Genomic DNA, 23,914 nt, shown 5'->3' with positions numbered 1-23,914 from the left:
TATGCAGAGTACATCATGAGAATAGATGTAAAGATCAATAGAACAAAGAGTTCAGGCATAAACTCATTTATCTGGGCCAACTGATTACCAATTAGGATATCACAATAATTCAATGAGAAAAGAATGATGTTGTTTTTCAACAAATGGTACAGACACACCTATATAGCCATATGCAAAAGAATGAACTTTGACGTCTACCTCAAAGTATATAAAATATTTACATAAAAGGGATCAAAGACATAAATATAAGAGCCAAAACTACAAAAGTCTTAGAAGAAAGCATAAATGTTAAGTGTAAATCTTTGTGACCTTGGGTTTGGCAATAGATTCTTATTCATGACACTAAAAGCATAATAAGAAAAAGAAAAAATAACTAGTTGGATTTCATCAAAGTTAAAACATTTGTGCCTGAAAGAGTCTAATCAAGAAAATGAAAAAAACATCCCATGGAATGGGAGAAAATACTTTGCAAATTATATAGCTGATAAAGGACTCATATCTAGAATATACAAAGAGCACTTACAGCTCAATAATAAAGAGGTAACACAAATAAAAAGTAAGCCTGGCGTGGCAGACTGCAAACAGAAGAACTGGTTGAAGGCTTGCACGAGAAACAATTAGACCCCTACATTATGCTTCCAAAGCCTGAATTCCCTCATTCCCAGTATCAGCAGAAGACCAGACACACATACTCTGGTGAGAAGGACCAAAAGACTATGAATATGGAACTCCAGGTATAACTGTAGGCAAGAATAAGGCTCTGAAACAAAAAGAGCAGTTTTCAGGGGAAGCTTGCTAGAGTCCCAGAATACTGACAATCATGTTTATATCCCAAGCAGGAAATTAGAAGATTTCTCCCTGGACAAACCAAGCAGCCCAAGAGAAAATTTGAAGTAGGCACTAAAAATAGAGTCAAGTTTCTGCTTCATTGCTGTAAGTGGAGTCCCACTAGTAAGCAAGCCCTTCCCTTCATACAAACCTCCTAATCACCAATCAGCTTTACAGTAACTTGCTCCTAAATGTATAAACATTTATACATCAGAACAACATGAAGTTTCCCCCTCAGTCAGTCTCTCCCATCACAAAGCTTCCATAAGCCTCTTATCCTTATCCATTAGAGGGCAGACAGAATGAATACCATAACACAGAAAACTAACCAAACTGATCACATGGACCACAGCCTAATCTAACTCAATGAAACTATGAGCCATACCTTGTAGGGCCACTGAAGTGGCAGGGTCATGGTGAAGAGTTTTGACAAAACATGGTCCACTGGAGAAGGGAAGGGCAAACCACTTCAGTATTTTTCCCTTGAGAACCCCATGAACATCATGAAAAGGCAAAAAGATAGGACACTGAAACATGAACAGCCCAGGTCAGTAGGTGCCCAATATGCTACGGGATATCAATGGAGAAATAACTCCTGAAAGAATTAAAAGACAGAGTCAAAGCAAAAACAACACCCAGCTGTGGATGTGACTGGTGATGGAAGTAAAGTCCAATGCTGTAAAGAGCAATATTGCATAGGAAGCAGAAATTTTAGGTCCATGAATCAAGGCAAATTGGAAGTGGTCAAACAGGAAATGGCAAGAGTGAACATCGACACTTTAGGAACCAGTAACCTAAAATAGACTGGAATGGGTGAATTTAACTCAGAAGAACATTACATCTACAACCATAGACAAGAATCCCTTAGAAGAAATGGAGTAGCCATCATAGTCAACAAGAGAGTCCAAAATGCAGTACCTGGATGCAATCTCAAACATGAAAGAATGATCTCTGTTTGTTTCCAAGGCAAGCCAGTCAATATCACAGTAATCCAAGTCTATGCCCAACCAGTAATGCTGAAGAACTGAAGTTGAAAGGTTCTATGATAAACTACAAGACTTTCTAGAACTAAGACCCAAAAAAGATGTCTCTTCATGATAGAGGACTGGAATGCAATGGTAGGAATTCAAGAGATACCTGGAGTAACTGGCAAATTTGGCCTTGGAGTACAAAATGAAGCAGGGCAAAGGCTAACAGAGTTTTGCCAAGAGAACGCACTAGTCATAGCAAACACCCTCTTCCAACAACACAAGAGAAGACTCTATACATGGACATCACCAGATGGTCAACATTGAAATCAGACTGATTATATTCTTTGCAGCCAAAGATGGAGAAGCTATATACAGTCAGCAAAAACAAGACCAGGAGCTGACTGTGGCTCAGATCATGAACTCCTTATTGCCAAATTCAGGCTTAAATTGAAGAAAGTAGGGAAAACCACTAGACCATTCAGGTATGACTTAAATCAAATCCCTTATGATTATACAGTGGAAATGACAAATAGATTCAAGGGATTAGATCTGATAGACAGAGTGCCTGAAGAAATATGGATGGAGGTTTGTGACATTGTACAAGAGGCAGTGATCAAGAGTATCCCCAATAAAAAGAAATACAAAAAGGCAAAATGGTTGTCTGACAAGGTCTTATAAACAGCTGAGAAAAGAAGAGAAGCGCCTTCCTCAGTGATCAGTGCAAAGAAATAGAGGAAAACAATAGAATGGGAAAGACTAGAGATCTCTTCAAGAAAATTAGAGAAACCAAGAAAACATTTCATGCAAAGATGGGCACAGTAAAGGACAGAACTGGTATGGACCTAACAGAAGCTGAAGATATTAAGAAAAGGTGGCAAGAATACACAGAATTATACAAAAAAGATCTTCATGACCCAGATAATCATGATGGTGTGATCACTCACCTAGAGCCAGACATCCTGGAATGCAAAGTCAAGTGGGCCTTAGGAAGCATCACTACAAACAAAGCTAGTGGAGGTGATGGAATTCCAATTGAGCTATTTCAAATTCTAAAGGATGATGCTGTGAAAGTGCTGCACTCAATATGCCAGCAAATCTGGAAAACTCAGCAGTGGCCACAGGACTGGAAAAGGTCAGTTTTCATTCCAATCCCAAAGAAAGGCAATGCCAAAGAATGTTCCAACTACCACACAATTGCACTCATCTCACGCTAGCAAAGCAATGCTCAAAATTCTCAAAACCAGGCTTCAACAGTACGTGAGCCATGAACTTCCAGATGTTCAAGCTGGATTTAGAAAAGGCAGAGAAACCAGAGGTCAAATTGCCAACACTCGTTGGATTATAGAAAAAAAAAGAGAGTTCCAGAAAAACATCTACTTCTGCTTTATTGACTATGCCAAAGCCTTTGACTATGTGGATCACAATAAACTGTGGAAAATTCAATGACAGGAATGCCAGACCACCTGACCTGCCTCCTGAAAAATCTGTATGCAGGTCATGAAGCAACAGTTAGAACTGGACATGGAACAACAGACTGGTTCCAAATTGGGAAAGGAGTATGTCAAAGGTGTATATTGTCACCCTGTTTATTTAACTTATACGCAGAGTACATCATGAGAAATGCCAGGCTGGATTAAGCACAAGATGAAATCAAGATTGCTGAGAGAAATATCAACAACCTTAGATACACAGATGACACTACCCTTATGGCAGAAAGCAGAGAAGAACTAAAGAGCCTCTTGATGAAAGTCAAAGAGGAGAGTGAAAAAGTTGGCTTAAAGCTCAGCATTAAGAAAACAAATATCATGGCATCTGGTCCCTTCACTTCATGGCAAATAGATGGGAAAACAATGGAAACAATGAGAGACTTTATTTTGGGGGAATCAAAATCACTGCAGATGGTGACTGCAGCCATGAAATTAAAAGACGTTTGCTTCTTGGAAGACAAGTTATGACCAACCTAGACAGCATATTAAAAGCAGAGACATTACTTTGCCAACAAAGGTCTGTCTTGTCAAAGCTATCGTTTTTCCAGTGGTTATGTGTGGATGTGAGAGTTGGAAGAATTGATGCTTTTTGAACTGTGGTATTGGAGAAAACTCTTGAGAGTCTCTTGGAGTGCAAGGAGATCCAACCAGTCCATCCTAAAGGAGATCAGTCCTGGGTGTTCATTGGAAGGACTGATGCTGAAGCTGGAACTCCAATACTTTGGCCACCTCATGCGAAGAGTTGACTCATTGGAAAAGACCCTGATGCTGGGAGGGATTGCGGGCAGAAGGAGAAGGGAACGACAGAAGATGAGATGGCTTGATGGCATCACCGATGCAATGGACATGAGTTTGAGTGAACTCCGGGAGTTGGTGATGGACAGGGAGGCCTGGAGTGCTGTGATTCATGGGGCTGCAAAGAGTCGGACACGACTGAGCGAATGAACTGAACTGAACTGAAATAGGCTAAGAATCCCTTATAAGAAATGGAGTAGCTATCATAGTCAACAAAAGCGTTCAAAATGCAGTACTTGGATGCAATCTCAAAAATGACAGAATGATTTCTGTTTGTTGCCAAGGCAAGCCATTCAATATAACAGTAATCCAAGTCTATGCCCCAACCAGTAATGCTGAGGAAGCTAAAGTTGAAAGGTTATATGAAGACCTACATGACCTTCTAGAACTAACACCCGCAAAAGATGTCCTTTTCATTATAGGGGACTGGAATGCAAAAGTAGGAAGTCAAGAGATACCTGGAGTGACTGGCAAATTTGGCCTTGGAGTACAAATGAAGCAGGGCAAAGGCTAACAGAGTTTTGCCAAGAGAACACACTGATCATAGCAAACATCCTCTTTCAACAACACAAGAGAAGACTCTACACATAAACATCACCAGATGGAAAATACAGAAATTAGATTGATTATGTTCTTGCAGCCAAAGATGGAGAAGCTCTATGCAATCAGCAAAAATAAGACTGGGAGCTGACTGTGGCTCATGATCATGAACTTCTTATTGCAAAATTCAGACTTAAGTTGAAGAAAGTAGGGAAAACCACTAGACCATTCAGGTATGAACTAAATCAAATCCCTTATTATTATACAGTGGAAGTGACAAACAGATTCAAGGGATTAGATCTGATAGACAGAGTGCCTGAAGAACAATGGACGAAGGTTTGTGACATTGTAAAAGAGGCAGGGATCAAGAGCATCCCCAAGAAAAGAAATGCAAAAAGGCAAAATGGTTGTCTGACAAGGCCTTACAAACAGCTGAGAAAAGAAAAGCTAAAGGCAAAGGAGAAAAGGAAAGATACACCCATCTGAATGCAGAGTTCCAACGAATAGCAAGGAGAAATAAGAAAGCCTTCCTCAGCGATCAATGCAAAAAAATAGAGGAAAACAATAGAATGGGAAAGACTAGAGATCTCTTCAAGAAAATTAGAGATACCAAGGCAACATTTCATGCAAAGAACTGGTATGGATCTAACAAAAGCAGAAGATATTAAGAAGAGGTGGCAAGAATACACAGAAGAACTACATAAAAAAGCTCTTCATGACGCAGATAACTATGATGGTGTGATCACTCACCTAGAGCCAGACATCCTGGAATGTGAAGTCAAGTGGGCCTTAGGAAGCATCACTACAAACCAAGCTAGTGGAGGTGATGGAATTCCAATTGAGCTATTTCAAATTCTAAAAGATGACGCTGTGAAAGTGCTGCACTCAATATGCCAGCAAATCTGGAAAACTCAGCAGTGGCCACAGGACTGGAAAAGGTCAGTTTTCATTCCAATCCCAAAGAAAGGCAATGCCAAAGAATGCTCAAACTACTGCACAATTGCAGTCATCTCATAAGCTAGCAAAGCAATGCTCAAAATTCTCAAAGCCAGGCTTCAACAGTACATGAACCATGAACTTCCAGATGTTCAAGCTGGATTTAGAAAACGCAGAGAAACCAGAGATCAAATTACCAACATCCATTGGATCATGGAGAAAGCAAGAGAATTCCAGAAAAAAAATATACTTTTTCTTTATTGACAAGCCAAAGCCTTTGACTGTGTGGATCACAACAAACTGTGGAAAATTCTACAAGAGAAGGGAATTTCAGACCACCTTACCTGCCTCCTGAGAAATCTGTATGCAGGTCAAGAAGCAACAGTTAGAACCAGACATTGAACAACAGACTTGTTTCAAATCAGGAAAGGAGTACATCAAGGCTGTATATTGTCACCCTGCTTATTTAACTTATATGCAGAGTACATCATGAGAAATGGCGGGCTGGATGAAACCCAAGCTGAAATCAAGTTTGCTGGGAGAAATACCAACAACCTTAGATATACAGATGACACTACCGTTATGGCAGAAAGCAGAGAAGAACTAAAGAGGCTCTTGATGAAAGTGAAAGAGGACAGTGAAAAAGTTGGCTTAAAACTCAACATTCAGAAAATAAGATCATGGCACCTTGTCCCTTCACTTCATGGCAAATAAATGGGAAAACAATGGAAACAGTGAGAGACTTTATTTTGGGGGGCTCCAAAATCACTGCTGATGGTGACTGCAGCCATTAAATTAATAGACGCTTGCTCCTTGGAAGAAAAGTTATGACCAACCTAGACAGCATAATAAAAGCAGAGACATTACTTTGCCAACAAAGGTCTGTCTAGGCAAAGCTATCGTTTTTCCAGTAGTCATTTATGGATGTGAGAGTTGGACTATAAAGAGAGCTGAGCGCCGAAGAATTGATGCTTTTGAACTGTGGTGCTGGAGAAGACTGTTGAGAGTCCCTTGGACTGCAAGGAGATCCAACCAGTCCATCCTAAAGGAGATCAATCCGGGCTGTTCATTGGAAGGACTGATGCTGAAGCTGAAACTCCAATACTTTGGCCACCTGATGGGAAGACCCGACTTATTGGAAAAAAAACCTGATGCTGGGCAAGATTGAAGGCAGGAGGGGAAGGAGACGACAGAGAATGAGATGTTTGGATGGCATCACCAATGCGATGGACATGAGTTTGAGTATGGTCTAGGAGTTGGTGATGGACAGGAAAGTCTGGTGTGCTGCAGTCCATGGGGTCGCAAAGAGTTGGACACAACTGAACAACTGAACTGGACTGAACAAAAAGTAGGCTAAGAGCCTACTCCATGTGACGCATTTGAGAACTCAGATAAAATGATTAGACCCCTAGGAAAAAAAGATGACATACTAAAATTTACTTAGAAAGAAATGCAAAATGTAAACAGTCACATGACTGCAAAGGAAGTTGAATCAGAAGTTAAAATCTTCCTTCATAAAAACAAGGTCTAGTCAATGGAGCCAGTAATTTCAAGTAAATAGTCAAGGACAAAATAACTTGGCAAACTGTTAAGGAAAAAAGTTCCATTCTCCCAGAGACTATCAGTGTATAGACAGTTGGGGATATCCCTAGGTCACTTTATCAGGTTACTGTAGCTTTGATACAAAATCCAATGAATTACAGCCCAGTCTTGCTCATAGACACAGGCACAAAAATGAGAATATTAGCAACAGGATCCAGAAGTATGTATGTGTGTTTATCAAGATAATGCATTTGCTGGTTGATCCCAGGAGTCAAAGTTTGATTTCACATAAGAAATGAATTAATATATATCACTATATTAACTGAAGAGAGGAGAAATAATATAATCATCTCAAATAAATGATTATAGAAAACGCAACTGATAGAATTCCACATCCTTTTCTGAATTAAATGAAAATAAACTAGAAATAAAAGAGAACTTCCTTAAACCAATAAATGATAGCTACAGAAAACCTACAGCTAGCATTATATTTAATTATGGAATATTTAAAGTTTTCCCTTTGTGGTTAGGAAAAAGACATGGTATCTGCTAGCTTTATTTGAATGATATTGTCCTGGAGTCCTTAGTGAGTAGCCAGACAATAAAAAGTAAGAAAAGGTATGAGAATTGGAAAGAAAGAAACAAAACTGTTAACTTATGCTTGTGAATATAAGCATAGAAATCCATTTAAGATTATTGTGAAATATTTAAAATATTATTAAGAAATAATATTTTAAATATTATTAAGAAATAATATTTTAAATATTATTAAGAAATCTGTGTGTTAGAAATCTAAAAGAAGCTACAGATAAATTACTAAACTTAATATGATAATTTGGCACAGTTATAATATGTAAAACTCAGTGTACAATAATAAATTTCAGCAGCATAAATGAGAATTTAAAAATATATCTATAGTAACATCAAAATTGCAAAACATCTAGAATAAATATAACAAAATTATACAAGAACTTTATGAAGAAAATTATAAAACTCTGCTGAAAGGTAAAGACAACCTAGTAAACATAGGTATCTACATCATGTATATGGATGAAAGGGCTTGATATCACAGAAACATTAACTATTCTCAAACCGATTGGTGATTTCAATGCTATTCCCATTAAAATCCCAACAGACAGTTTGTTGTACTTGACAAGTTGATTTTCAAGTTTATATGAAAGAGCAAAGGGCCGTGAAGAAAAAGCACTTATTTTATCACATAGTTAGAATTATTATAAGGCCGTGATAATTAAGACAGAGGGTCTTGTTATGGAACAGTCAAATGAAACAGAATAGAAACTTTAAAAACAAGTCTACTCATACATGGATCTTTGATATATGACAGAAAATGTGTAGCAGGTCATACGAGAAAGAATGTACTTCTCTATAAATTATCTTGGCACACTTGAGTATTCACATGTGAAAAAATAAAATTCTATCCCTCTCATAAAAAACCAGCTCCGTTAAACTAGTCTTAGATCAGAAAGGCAAAGTTAACAACAGACAAGAGTGCTTTTATGACCTCCAAATAGGGAAAGATTTCTTAAAACACACAAACCCTAAAGGAAAACTTAAATTCTATTGTTTCATTCAAAACATATAAAAATAATTACAAGAAAATGCACGAACTGGGAAAAAGATTTTTTGACACACAAAACCGAAAAAGGATTGATGAATCTCCAAAATATATTTTAAAAATAAAAAGCCTAGACCAAAAAACCTCTCTTACAAATCAGTTGATAAGAAAGCAAACGATTCAAAAAAATAAGGGCAACATTTTGAACAAGAACTTCACAGATGAATAATCTTAAATGGAAATAAACATAGGAAAAGATGCTCAACTTTATGAGAAATGATGAAGTATAAATTCTAACTAGAGTGAGATAAATATCACACCCACAATGGAAATTAAAGTCTGGCAACATTACATGCTTGTGAGGATGTGGGAAAAAAGATGGATTTTATACAGCTGAGAGAAGTGTCAATAGTTGCTACAACCACTTTGAACACAAATTTATTTTCTAGTAAAATTGAAAATGTGCATACCCCTTGATTCAGGAATTCTACTCCTGAAAATTCATGTACATATGCACCAACAGAAATACCCCAAAACGTATCTGGTAGTACTATTTACTATTTCAACAAATTCTGAGCAACCCAAATACCTATCAACAATAGAATAAATAAGCTGTGTGTTACTGGAATGAACTACTATGGACTAGAAACTTAATGAATTTTGGCTATATAAACAACATGAATTTTTTTTAAAAAATGATAAAAATATATTGCATGATTCCATTCCTTTAAAGTCAATCTGTTATTTAGAGATTCAAGTAAGAAGTAATGTTACTATGAAACAAATCAAATTATAAACACAAAATTTTGGATCATTGTTATTTGAGAAAGGAGAATGGGACACAGAAGAGAAAGAAACACACAAGAAACTTCAACATTCTTGGTCATGTTCTGTTTTTTGCCTGGACAGTGGGTAAGTGGATTTTCACTGTCTTTGTGCTTTACATCTTACACGTATTTCACAAATATTTTTGTATTTATGGAACACTAAAGTTTTAAAATTCTTAAAAATTGTTTTTAATATGTCAAGCACAGTAACAGCTTTTCAACACTCTACAGTAGCAGCATCTGAGAGTCAGTGCCCTGGGCCAAGGATTCAAGCAGCCAGGCCAGTGACAGAAAAATCTCAAATGCAGAAATGGATGCATTGAACCATTTTACCCTGTCACACCCAGACACCCCAACCAATTGCTCTTGTTCCAATTCTTATTTTGCCAACCCATCTCCCAGTTACAAATTTAACATCCCACATAGATTTGCCCACAGGGAGAGAGGGTACTGATCAACAAACATGAGTCAATGGAGAGCTTGATAGCTCCATTCCTCACTGTAATTTAAAGCTGACATTCTGGCTGGTATTTCAAGTTCTGTGAGCATTCTCAGGGACGATCTATGCCTGTAGAAAGATGGGAAGATGAATCATTCTAAGAACAAGTGAAAGGGGAAGCTAAGAAGGAGGCAGAGAAACAGAAGGAGAAAGAAGGTGCTGTCCAAGCCAAGTTTCAGATGCAATAACAAGAGATTTTATCATAGGGGTACTTAAACTAGTTGCAGGCTGAAATTTGAGTGTTTACAAAGCAAGAATATAACTTGAAAAGTAGTAAGTGCCATGATGGAACATAGCGTCCTGTAGTGGAAAGAGAAAGTTTTCAGAGTCAAATTTGAGTCTTATTATTAATAGGACTCCTCACTCATGATGACTTTAAGTCTCTGTATATTCATCTGTAAACAGAGTCAACAATATTGGTGGTGATTAAAGATAATATACCATAGCTTTTTCCAAAGGAAGGCAGCCTGGTAAAATGAAGGTGCTTCAGTTTTGATTCCAGGCCTCAACCTGATTCCAGCTCTACCACTTTCTGGTAATATAGTTTCCAAAGACTCATTTTTCTCATCAATAAAATGGAGTAATGAGACCTACCTTGGGGATAAGATAATAGTAATAAGTCATGAGACTTAGAGATAACAAGCCCAATATTGACACTTCATAATTGTTCATCACAGCTTATATGATATTATTGTTCTGGACATTGATGTGCTATTTTAAAAAGCAAAATCAGAGATGGTCTGACAGAGAGAGAGAGCCAGAGAGACTCTGGGCACAAAGAGTCACAGTAGTTATAGTGATAGGCCATCGACGTGCGCTCAGACAAGGAGCCACAGCCAATAGCTACCTGGGGCTGGCTGTGGTAGAGTAAGGAGGGAGCGGAGACTTCTACCCAAGGACACATCTCTATTCACTGGAAAGAAGGATAGGAAGAAGCAGTACTGCCAGTCAGTCCCAGAGAAAAGTGAGCAGCAGATGCTGCTGCTGCTGCTGCTGAGTCGCTTCAGTCGTGTCCAACTCTGTGTGACCCCACAGATGGCAGCCCACCAGGCTCCCCCATCCCTGGGATTCTCCAGGCAAGAACACTGGAGTGGGTTGCCATTTCCTTCTCCAATGCATGCATGCATGCTAAGTCGCTTCAGTCATGTCCAACTCTGTGCGACCCTGTGGACAGCAGCCCCCCAGGCTCCTCTGCCCACAGGATTCTCTAGGCAAGAATACTGGAGTGGGTTGCCATTTCCTTCTCTGTGTGAGCAGCAGATGGGTAATCAGAATAAAAAGTCACCCAGATGTAGCTGGGAGTCAAATAAGATCAAGACTTAGATGGTAGCCTAAGTCAAAAGACTGTGGCATAAGTCAAAGCATTAATCACAGATTCAAAGCAAGAGGCCACAAGGTCATTGTGAGGCTGATAGAGGCAGAGGTGGCTTTGGCTCCTTAAATGTTCCAATCAGGCTAATGTAATCATTTTCTCCTCTGAGAAAGGAATGTTCAGGAATTCTTGGCTGACCTGGAACACAATGTCTGGGGAATTCATGCTGGCAAGGGGATAGGACATTGCCTAACCTGGGGCTACGGTACATAGAGCAGAGGGAAAAGCTCTGGGTGGCAGCAGGCTGGCCAGCCACACCATCCAGAATGGCCAGGCAGAGTCCTAGGCATCAGGATGGGAACCAGAGCTAGCAAAGATTTCTACAAACAGCATTTCATAGGACGTGGGGGCTTGAGAAATAACCTGTGGATAGGAACAAGCAAAGTCACAGAATTTGTTTGACACCACTGTGCAAACGTCTACAAGTCCTAGTTACAAAGATGAGGGGACTTTATCTGCAAGGAGCCAAGCACACACCATTTTCAGAATGGCAGGAATTGGCAATAAGGGCCCACAGTGGAGTGGATGTCCATGGCCTGCCCCAATCCCAAACTCATACTCTTTAGCTTGAGCCAGTTCTCTGTTAGTTCTTAGGGAAGACAGAGCAAAATGTTATTTCTGGAGATATCTGCCCCTGAGTTCCTACCTATGCTGGATGCAAGTTTGGTCTTTGAAGAATAAAAATTCAATTTCCTGAAAGAACTCTGTACAGGAGTATCATTTCAAAGCACTATGAAGAGTTCTATAAGTATTGTTGACTTGGAAAGTCATTTGGAAGGGAATATGGTATTTCTTGGATGGGAAATGAATCCAATTTCAGAATAACTTTCAAGATTGTTTTTATTCCCTAGTTTCCTATCACTGAGGACCTTAGAAATATTCTAATACGGTAACTATTCGCTTGCAGTTGCTTAGACTTTCTCTATTGCTTTAATTTCAGCACATTCATTGTGATTTGAACTGCAGTGCTTTGATTTTATGCTTGGTAGGATGGTAGTTCCTTTCTCTGTCATTTGTAATCACTTTACTTCATCATTAGCATTGCCAAAAGAAAAAAAAAGCACATGGATGCTTTTGAGCATTAATAACAAAGGTCCGCTTTTTCCAAATGCACTTCAACTTAAGAAGAAATGCTGGGCATACACACTGAGAAAACCAGAAGGGAAAGAGACACGAGTACCCCAATGTTCATCGCAGCACTGTTTATAATAGCCAGGACATGGAAGCAACCTAGATGTCCATCAGCAGATTAATGGATAAGAAAGCTGTGGTACATATACACAATGGAGTATTATTCAGCCATTAAAAAGAATACATTTGAATCAGTTCTAATGAGGTGGATGAAACTGGAGCCTATTATACAGAGTGAAGTAAGCCAGAAAGAAAAACACCAATAAAGTATACTAACGCATATATATGGAATTTAGAAAGATGGTAACAATAACCCTGTGTACGAGACAGCAAAAGAGACACTGATGTATAGAACAGTCTTATGGACTCTGTGGGAGAGGGAGAGGGTGGGAAGATTTGGGAGAATGGCATTGAAACATGTAAAATATCATGTATGAAATGAGCTGCCGCCAGGTTCGATGCACGATACTGGATGCTTGGGGCTGGTACACTGGGACGACCCAGAGGGATGGAATGGGGAGGGAGGAGGGAGGAGGGTTCAGGATGGGGAACACATGTAAACCTGTGGCGGATTCATTTTGATATTTGGCAAATCTAATACAGTTATGTAAAGTTTAAAAATAAAATAAAATTAAAAAAAAAAAAAAAAAAAAAAAACTAAAAAAAAAAAAAAAGAAGAAATGCTGCTGCTGCTACTGCTAAGTCTCTTCAGTCGTGTCCGACTCTGTGCGACCCCATAGACGGCAGCCCATCAGGCTCCTCCATCCCTGGGATTCTCCAGGCAAGAACACTGGAGTGGGTTGCCATTTCCTTCTCCAATGCATGAAAGTGAAAAGTGAAAGGGAAGTCGCTGGTCGTGTCCGACTCTTAGAGACCCCATGGACTGCAGCCTACCAGGCTCCTCCGTCCATGGGATTTTCCAGGCAAGAGTACTGGAGTGGGGTGCCACTGCCTTCTCCAGAAGAAATAAATCCCCTCAAATTCTACCTCCCACACAAGGGGATTTATTCCATTTCAAGTTAGAATGGGGAGCAAACTCTTGGGGAAATAACTGGATTTTCTAATCCCAATGTAAAAGGTTTAATGTCTTAGTGTACAGTTCAAGACTTTTAACAGTTCTGTTCTGTGGTTCTCTTATTCACCTTTTCTTTTACCTGGCTAAATATTCAATTCATTCTAAAATATCTATTTATTTTACCAAATATGACATCTGTAAGCCATAATATTTGTAAATAAAATCATCATAATTGCAAATTCTGGTGTCTGTTTCTCTCTAGCACTTTATGTGGAAAATCCTTATGTCCTTCCTTTGTTCTAGCTTGGACATAAGTTTAAAACTTCCATTAAAAACTTATTTCCACCAGCCTCAGTCTCTGTGGCCATCCAAAATCCTGACATTTCTCTGGAATAGTCCTTGGATTTCAAACTTAAACCGGCTCCAAGCCATTTTAAAGAATTGGACTTCTGTTTATATATGAAGAAAATAAAATTGCCTTAAAAAAAAAAGTAAACACACTGGAGCTGTGTTCTGAATGAGTAGCAGGATGTATCACTTTTATTTGGGAAGACTTGTCTCTGGGTCTTATTGTTATTCTATTGAAAAGCTGCCTGTGGGCTGGGCTGGTAAAAAGAAACTGAGAAAAAGCAGGAGCTAAATTAGGTTGCATAATAATGTTACAGGGCTTCTTGACTTGTCCTTGGCAACTAGAGGGGAAGGAAGCATTAGGGACACCAGGAAAGTGAGGGAAAGGGAAGATGGGAAATTGCAGACCCCAGCAACCTGAGGCATTTGTGGGCGGGGAAAGAGCAAAGGGCTCTGAGGGATTCCCTTGAGTGGGGATGAGTAGGCTGAGTTCTTTAGGAATAGTGAAGTCAGCCATTCAGTTAGCTTCTTCATCTGTACTCAGATCCTTTTATTATTCCCAAATCTTCATTAAAATACTGTGACAACACCAGCTGTGTGGTGGACCTGCCTCGAGGAGTGGAGGAGAAGGTGGAGTTTGCAAAGATGAAGAAAGGAGAGGCCAGGCATCACGGGTAACAAAACATGGATGCGTGACTAAGGCAAGGCAGGGGGAGGGAAGTCTGAAGGACAGATGACAATCATCACCCGGAAGAATGTACTCTTCTCCCATCCCAGGAGCCTCACGAGTACTAAAGAAGGAGGTGAACGTCCCAAAGCTACATAGCAAGAGTGTGCAGCTGAAATAAGACTTGTACACAGAATACTTGAAGACTCAGAGATCTATGAATTCTGTCTAACGCATGCATGCTTGCATGGTAAGTCTCTTCAGTCGTGTCCGACTCTGTGCAACCCCATGGACAGCAGCCCACCAGGCTCCGCTGTCCATGGAGTTCTCTAGGCAAGAATACTAGAGTGGGTTGCCATTTCCTTCTCCACTGTCTAACACAAAAATCTGCTTTTCTCTCCTTTAAAAAGTTATCCGACCCAGAGGGATGGTGTGGGGAGGGAGGAGGGAGGAGGGTTCAGGATGGGGAACACATGTATACCTGTGGTGGATTCATTTTGATATTTGGCAAAACTAATACAATTATGTAAAGTTTAAAAAATAAAATAAAATTAAAAAAAAAAAGTCTATATCATTTCTCCTGATGACATTCATGTAGAAAACACTCATTGCCATGCTTCTGAAGGTTTACTCTCTTCAATCAAAAGCAAACTAAACCAAAGGAATTGGTTATTCTCTGCCAATCCAACCCATGAAAGATTTTTTTGGACACTGATAAACAAAATTTGTTCTGTTTTACACTTGTGAAAGTAAATTGCTAGTTGCTCAGGCATATCCGACTCTTCATGACCCCATGGACTGTAGCCTGCCAGGCTCCTCCACCCATGGGATTCTCCAGGCAAGGATACTGGAGTGGGTTGCATTCCCTTCTCCAGGGGATCTTCCTGACCCAGGGATTGAATCTGAGTCTCCCACATTGCAGGCAGATGCTTTACCATCTGAGCCACTAGAGAAGCCCCAAACACAAGGTGTTTTACTCCTTGTGGTGATACCTAAACATGCCTGTGAAAGGGGGAATTCTGAGCTGAATCGTTAATTTCTGGCTGCTCCATTTGCCAATGTCTTCCTTCCCACTATTCCTTTCAAAGACGGAAGCAAGGAGACGCAGTCATGACTCTCCATATCCAGATGACATAACATGAGGATGAACTTAAGACCTGCCACAATTCCCTCCTTTCAGACGCTGGGTTCTTTGCAGATACATCCAGAATCGGCTTCCAGATTCTTCTCAATACCAGACTTGTGGCAGCCACTATGAGCGAGTCAGAACTGGCGGGTGGGATGCAGCGGATCCCTCCTGTGCCCTATCTCTTCCTCTCAGCTCACCTTTCAGGACAGACAGTGCTGCACCCTGTGCCTCTGCTCACAGGCATTTCCTGACTGTACCTCACACTGGCTTCACCCCTCATCTGTTACTTTCTCACCTCTGGCCTTTCCGCCACCACCCTGAAGGACCCGTAGGGTACCTCTCACATTCCCTCGCGTGTGCAGCCTGGAAACAGGGGGCGTTAAGGCTCACAGGGCAACTCTCGACCAGTGAGAACACAAGGTAATGGATGAGCGTGAGTGCTCCCTTTTCCAGCCTCTCCGTGGTCCATTCTGATGCACAGTTTACACTGCTCGTCAGAGTCCTCCTGCCCGCAGCAGTGACCAGCTCAAGAAAGCACCCTTCAGCTAGCTCTCCCACTTCCCTCCTTTATTCTCCACTGCCCTTTGCTCTTGTTTCTTGGGGCCACTTCCCAAAATGAACTACCTACATTCACACCCTTGTTTTTTGAGGAGAAAAGCATGCTAAGCAAACTATACCTTGGCTATTGAAACAACAATAAGGTTCATACATAAAATAATTTGATATTTACTTTGTTATTTTTCTTTTATAGTTTCTCCCTCAAGAAGCCCAGAAAGGATTTAAACACACGGTATGACAAATTGTCCTTTACACCTCTTCATTGCCTGACATAAAATATTGTCATGTGGATTAATTTAGGCTTCCCTGACAGCTCAGTTGGTAAAGAATCCACCTGCAAGGCAGGAATTGGCTTAATTTGTGTTAAAAGTAATCTATGTTTGAAATATTTGCACTTGGTTTTGTCTCTGACAATTAAAAGTAAACAGAACTTGCTCTTTTAATTTTATTTTAGATCTGGCTTAACATGTATTCCTATATAGTATGTTGACTTTTTTTTTATACTTGGCACTTGTTTTATGGATTATATGAGATGGTTTTGATAGAACCTGATATTAAGTTTACCAGAATTGTCCCTGTCCTCCTGAAAATTCTGGCTGTTAATCCATGTCCTGTCCACATTATGCCTTTAAAAAAAAAAAAAAAAAAAAAAAAGATCTGAGATGCCTCAGGACAATCAAGACTTGGAATTTGTTCTTTAATTTTTCCTTTTTATAAGGATACCAGTTGTATTGGATTGGGGCTTCCCTGGTGGCTCAGCTAGTAAAGAACCTACCTGCCAATGCAGGAAATTCAAGAGATGCAGGTTCAGTCTCTGGGATGGGAAGATCCCCTGGAGAAGGGAATGGCAATCCACTCCAGTATTCTTGCCATGGACAGAGGAGCCTGCTGGGCTACAGTCTACGTGGTCGCAAAGGGTCAGACAGGACTGAGTGACTGAGCACATGCACACATCCACACACATATACATAATGGATTAGGTTTCACCCTAAAGGCCTCCTTTAGCTTGATTATCTCTTTAAAGACTGTATCTTCAAATAAGATCACATTCTGAAATAACAGGAAGGTCAAGACTTTCACAGATTAATTTAGGAGGACACAGTTCAACTTACAATGGTCAGATTCTCAAAATGAGGCTTCATAACTGCACACAAAGCCCTGAAATTCTGACCTGCTTTTCACCCACTTCTTGAAAATGGAAACATTTCTTCCCCTTCCTGCCCCAACTCCTAAGGGAGTATCCTGTCTTGGGAAGTCACTATTACCAGTGAGAATGTGTGATATTTTTCAGGGGCTATTTGCGCAAAGCAGGAACCACTAGTCTTGGGTAATGTTTTAATAACATAGATAATAAATATTTTATATGCTATTAAAGTGAGATTTTCCTCCTATATATCGACTACATGTAGATGAATAGCTGAAGATAATTTTCTTTATGGCTTCAGAACAGAGTGGAAAATTTATATGCAATGGCCATGGGATGGATTTATTTCCAAAAAAATGACATTCTCTGCAGTTTCAATTTTGTGCAAAGAATTCTAAAGGTTTGAATATGCTACTCAACAGAGCCCTGCTTATTGATCTGCAGTGAAGGGACCAGTTGTGAATTCTGGCTTCGTTTCCAATCTGAAAGGATTTAAGGGAAAGTGGTGTTTTTAGCTGTAAGTCTTAAAACTTAACCATATCCTGGAATTAGATCAAACAGAAGACATAAATTAAGCTTTCTACAGACTATATATGGATCCAGACTCACAAGCTGATGTTAAATTGAGACCGTTTCACCAAGATTCTAGTGTACATTTTTAATGACTTGGCCATGAGTAATTATCTTATTAAGTAGCATTGGGACCTTTCACAAACAGCTTGGATGTCAGAAGGGGTCCTAAATGCCCGTGTTCATCTGTGTTCTTCCCATATCAATTTAACAGAAACCCACATTCAGAATTCAACCCCTTCCCAGATCTCCACAGGAATACCCATGACCTCAAGTATATATCTGGATATTTTACATACATTGAACATCAAGGGATTACCAGGAGCTCTGAGCACAGTATTCTTCCAGTCCCTTTCTCCCTGCTCTCTTTTCTTGCTTTCTCTTTTTTGTGTTTTCTCCACCGTCCACCCCTCCCTCAGTCATACCATCCCTTCAGTAAAAATGCCAATTCCTCCTCTCAGTTCACACAGAGCATGAATTACAGTGTATCAATTTATTATCTCAAGTAAACAGCAGTGCTTTCCCTATTAACGAATAGGAGAACAAACTTCTCTCTATTGCATTACACACTGACCATGGGTAACTTACGTCACCTCTATAACTCTAAAGACCTACAGTGAAAATCCCCTGATAAAATGACTCTGGATATGACAAGATTGCCCTGTCTCAATCAGGAAAAGCTAAAGTTTATTTCGGTGGGAAGGGGGGAAAAAGTGACATCAGAAGCAGAAAGAGTAAACAATCTCAAACTATTTGGGGAAAGGAAAACAGTCTTCTGAATCCTGAATGGGCCAGGGTTCAATTCTCTTGGCCCAAACGGGCCGGTTAAACAGGAAACTTCGAAATCCCAAACTTCAGTGGGCCTTGGGCAGTGGGGATGACACACTTGGACCCTGGAACTTCCTGCATTTTATTTCTCATGAAATACATGACTTTCTATTTTACACAACTGGATTTTTAGGCTTCTCATATTATGATGGGGTTTTATATGAATAGGGAAATTTTTAAGCTTTATATATCTTATTAGACTCTCAAAAATAACTACCCCATTTCACAGTAGAAAAGAAATATTAAAAACAGACAGCTCTTAAGTAAGGGACTTAACAAATCAGTAACAAGAGCTGGGACTCCCACCAATTCTTCTAATGGCAACTAGACTAATTCTTTCTGGACTGAATGCTTCCTTCCCCAGGAGACTTCATCAAGACCAGATAACAGAAATTTATTTTTCTTTTGAAACACTTATTTGGAATGATACTCAGTTAATTACCTCATGTTTTATGTGGCCTTTGTCCATATGTTTTAGAAACTTTGTAGGTTCATGCCTTCCTGTTGGACCAATTGGTGGCATCCAACTGCACTCTGGGTCTAAAACAGCCTGGCAATATGGTGAAGTCAGTCAGACAATCAATCATGTCAGCAAGTAAACAGGATTCTGTCATAGGTAATTCTGTCATAACTGCCCCATCTCCCCAGTGAAGTTTCATTCCCTACTGGTATACAGAGTTTTGCAAAAACATCAAGGTTGTGAGACTTCCTTGGTGGTCCAGTGGCTAAGACTCTGGGCTCCCAGTTCAGGCAGCACAGGTTTGACCTGTGACCCAGGTTTGACCCCTGGTCAAGGAACTAGACCACATGTACCACAACTAAGGCCCAGCACAGCCAAATAAATATAAGTAAATAAATATTTTTAAAAATAAAATCAACGTTGAAAGAAAGGAAAAACTGGTTCTGTAGTGATTTACAGGGTAAGATGTGTAATAGCAATAACAGTAATAATAATAATAGTGAGAAGAAGAATAGCAAGGGATTCCATCTGTTGAGTGCTTACTATATTCCAGGTACTGTGCAAAACACATCATAATTTAATCTTAATGAGAAATCATTTTATACATCTATTTTTGACCTTTTTTTTTTAAATAGAAATAAATGTTGCATGGATGGTAAACTAGCTAACTTTTCCAAAATAAAATCTAGGCTTTGATGCCTACTACTTGATCGAATAAGTAGATGTGAACAATTATGACTAAAACTTCCAGCATTGCTATCATGTAGAAGAACAAAAACCACAAGAAATGACCATGATATCTAATTTAGTATTTGGTTCTTAAACAGATGTTGCAACATCTGCTTTCTCCATTCATCTACCCTGCAGGTGTAAGTTAATATTTCCTACATACTGGCTATTTTTCACGACAGAAAATACTCATGTGCTTTATGGAAAAACCATGCCCAAAGCTAGAAGCAAGTTTCACCATGATAATCTAGTGTTATTTGCCTATGTTTATGGCATTGCTTTCTCTCTGCTCTCACAAATAACTTCAACCTATCTTCTAGACAAGTAGAGACACTGGGACAGTTTAGGTCTTAAATTTTCTGTAGCATAATTTTTTCATGAAGATGTCCATATTTAATCCCCACGTAGTCTGTTGGTATGATCAGAAAAAGGCTTTGGAAATCAGAACAAAAATAGTGGCCATCAAGTGATACATGTTGACATTTTCATGATAGGCAGTCTGGGTTTGAATTTGCCTTCTGCCATTTATTAACTGCATGACCTGAGTTGCTTGCCTGTCTTCTCTGAGCTTTAATTTGTCATCCTTAAAATGAAGATAAGAACAGCATCTGTCTTATGGGTCAATGTGAGGCTTCAAGGAGATAAGGCACATAGATGTGTTAACATAGTGCCTGGCACATAATGAGAGCTTAGTAAGCACTACTTATGATCACGCCTTCCTCTGCCACTTAGTGCAAATTTGGCCAAATCATTCAACCTCTTTAACCTCTGATGCTATAAGGAAATAGATTAAACTAGATGTTCTGTAAAATCTTCTTCAGTCTAATTTTCTATGAGTCGAAATTACTCTGTACATTCATAGTTTAGTTGTTCAGTCGTGTCCAGCTCTTTGTGACCCCATGGACTGCAGCATGCCAGGCTTCTCCATCCTTTACTATCTCCCAGAGTTTATTCAAACTCATGTCCATTGAGTCAGTCATATCGTCTAACCATTTCATCCTCTATCGCCCCCTTCTCCTGCCCTCAATCTTTCCCAACAATAGGTCTTTTCCAAGGAGTAAGCTCTTTTTATCAGGTGGCCAAAGCATTGGAGCTTCAGCTTCCAGCATCAGTCCTTCCAATGAAAATTCAGGAAAGCCCAGGAAATATCACTGAAAGTGAAAATCACTCAGTCATGCCCAACTCTGTGACCCCATGGACTATACAGTCCGTGGAATTCTTCAGTCCAGAATACTGGAGTGGGTAGCTGTTCTCTTCTCCAGGGGATCTTCCCAACCCAGGTATCAAACCCAGGTCTCTTGCACTGCAAGCGGATTCTTTAGCAGCTGAGCCACCAAGGAAGCCCAGGAGATACAGTTAGTGATCACCAGATACTCAATATGTTCCTCTACATTTCTCAACATTGTACTTGACTTGAGACCTCATGACCAGTTTTGACCAATGGAAATGTGAATGTAAATCATGCTCTTCTCTGTGTCCAAGGCGGTTATGAGCATGTGTGAGTCTCTGCCCTCCCGTGTTACAGTATGAAAGCAGCCTGGACCTCCGAGATACCACTAAAGAAAACCTGCCTGGCCTGCACTTGACTGTGACAAGAGTAGGAAGTAATTCTTCGTTGTGTTAAGTAAATGAGATTTTAAAGTTTGACTGTTATAGCCGCCAGCAGTTACTTGCCCTGACTTATACAGTACTCAGACTCCTCCACATCCTATATCTTAAAACTGTAATGCAGGTAAAGCTTTTTACAAATAAGGCACACAATTTCTGGGGAGAGGGAGGGGCAGGGGGAAAAGAAAGGAAATGTAGTGCAGAGATCAACATGTGGCCTGAGAGGCATGCGCGAAAAACATGAAGAGACTGAGAAGCCAAATATGGCAGTGTTTTATGTGTAGCTCCAGGTTTGTGGTTTTGTTTTGTTGTTTTGTGTTTTTTTTGGCATTTACTAGATACCATCCTTTTCCCATTATCTTGCTTCCAGGTTTATTCCACTGTACGTGCAGGAGGCTCTGACTCCTAAGTCAGAAATGCCTCTGTTTTCCCAACATCGTAACATTTCTTCTGGTTTTTACTGGACATTGTACAATTCTTACAGCATAAGTAATTTTACTATAACTACACTAATTATAAGAAGAAAAACAATTCACACCTAAGGTAAAATGAAAAGTCATACAATATCTGGTGGCCCTATCTCACAAGACTGTTGTGAAGATCAAAGTAAACACCAGAGGCTGAAAATTGTGAAGTGTTACACAATTCGGTGAGGTGGGTGATGTGATGATGAAACGAGAAGCATATTGCAAAGGCAGTAGAACTGGATATCTGATATGGAAAATCTATATTTCTAAAGAGAAGAAATTTATGAAGGTCAAAATACAAAGCATGAAATCTTTGTATTTGTAGAAATCTACACAGGAACTTTAATAACAACAGCCTAGCTTCATTCTACAGAGTATATACACATTTCTCTATTCTCTTCCTTTAAACAGAAAGCTACTAAACTTAATATATATTTGCAAGATTATTAACACCTTCTTCAGAATAACTGAAATTATAACAGCAGTGACAACGGCCTTTCTAAGCAGCGACATATTTACACACTTCTGGATAGTTTAGGGCCTCCCAGCTGGCTCAGTGGTAAAGAATCCACCCGCCAAGCAGGAGATGCACGATCGATCCCTGGGTCAGGAAGATCCCTGGAGAAAGAAATAGTAACCCACTCCTGTATTCTTCCCTGGGAAATCTCATGTCAGAGGAGCCTGGAGGTCTACAGTCCATAGGGTCACAAAGAGCTGGACACAACTCAGCAACTAAAGAGCAGCAGCAGCATTAGGATAGTTTAGAGAAACTGGAATTCTTTAAGAGTTTCCATCCATGTTTTCTTAACTAAGAAAATAGTGTTGGTAGACACACATCAATATCATTTAATTAATAATGATTGATTTAAACATGAATTTCAAAGCAAATAAATACCAGTGATTCATCTCTCCATGTCATTTATCAAGATGGATTTATCTAAGCCATTTGCGATTTGGATGGAATGCTGGAACGGGGACCACTGCATCATAACAAACAAGATAGATAAAAATCTCAGAGGATGACTGTTGACCTAATCCAAAGTATCTCCTGGCTCCATTGACTGTTGCCAAGTCTCAGCAGAGTGCTAAGAATAAATATAGCACAAGTGCGGAAAAGGGTCTGCTTGACTTTCTGTTTGTGATTGTTTGAGCGGATGAGAGACAGAACTGTGAGCTGAGCTCTGCCAACTGCATGGAAGCCATCAGCTCGTTGACGTCAGTGCTCAGAATGAGGTGTGCTGTGAAAGCAGCGGTCCCTCACAAGATAAAAGGGAAAAGTAAACAAGACGACCCGAAGAAGAGGACGAAGCTTGAGGCAATGCATCAGCTCACTGAGACAGGAATAATACTTCACTCTACCAAAAGTTACCATCCAGTGATACCCTGGTAGAACCCTGGGAGAGCGGGTTTTCCTGAAAGGGGATTGACAAATGGTCTGAAGAGGCACCTAGCAGCAGCTACTTCATACCAGAAGAACAATGATCCATGCATTTCCTAAGACTTTGAGCCAGGTACATTGTGTAAGTCACAGGAGACTTGCTTCTCCAAGGCCTGGCCAACAGTGGTCAGGTCATCTCATATTTAAACTGTATATTGAACATGCCATGGTTTTTAAAAGACGCAAAACTTCCAGTTTAATAGTCATCAGTGACTTTAGATTAGATGTAACTAATTGCCAAAAGGGTCCCACGATGTGGATATACTGAACAGCTTTTTTGCTTCTCACCCAGTGTCCAGCAATCGATGAAGGGGTCACTCCCAATAGGAACAGAGAAGGGAAATGGGAGTGAGAAGAGTGAAGTGTAAGACACGGAGGATGGAGAGATGGGGTAAAGAACCGTGGGGACAGCTCAGACTCCTGCACTTCAATAATTTGGTCTTTTGCCG

This window comes from Bubalus bubalis, chromosome 8 (assembly GCF_019923935.1).
Source record: "Bubalus bubalis isolate 160015118507 breed Murrah chromosome 8, NDDB_SH_1, whole genome shotgun sequence".
Classification (NCBI taxonomy): domain Eukaryota; kingdom Metazoa; phylum Chordata; class Mammalia; order Artiodactyla; family Bovidae; genus Bubalus; species Bubalus bubalis.
This window is presented reverse-complemented; position numbering follows the sequence as displayed.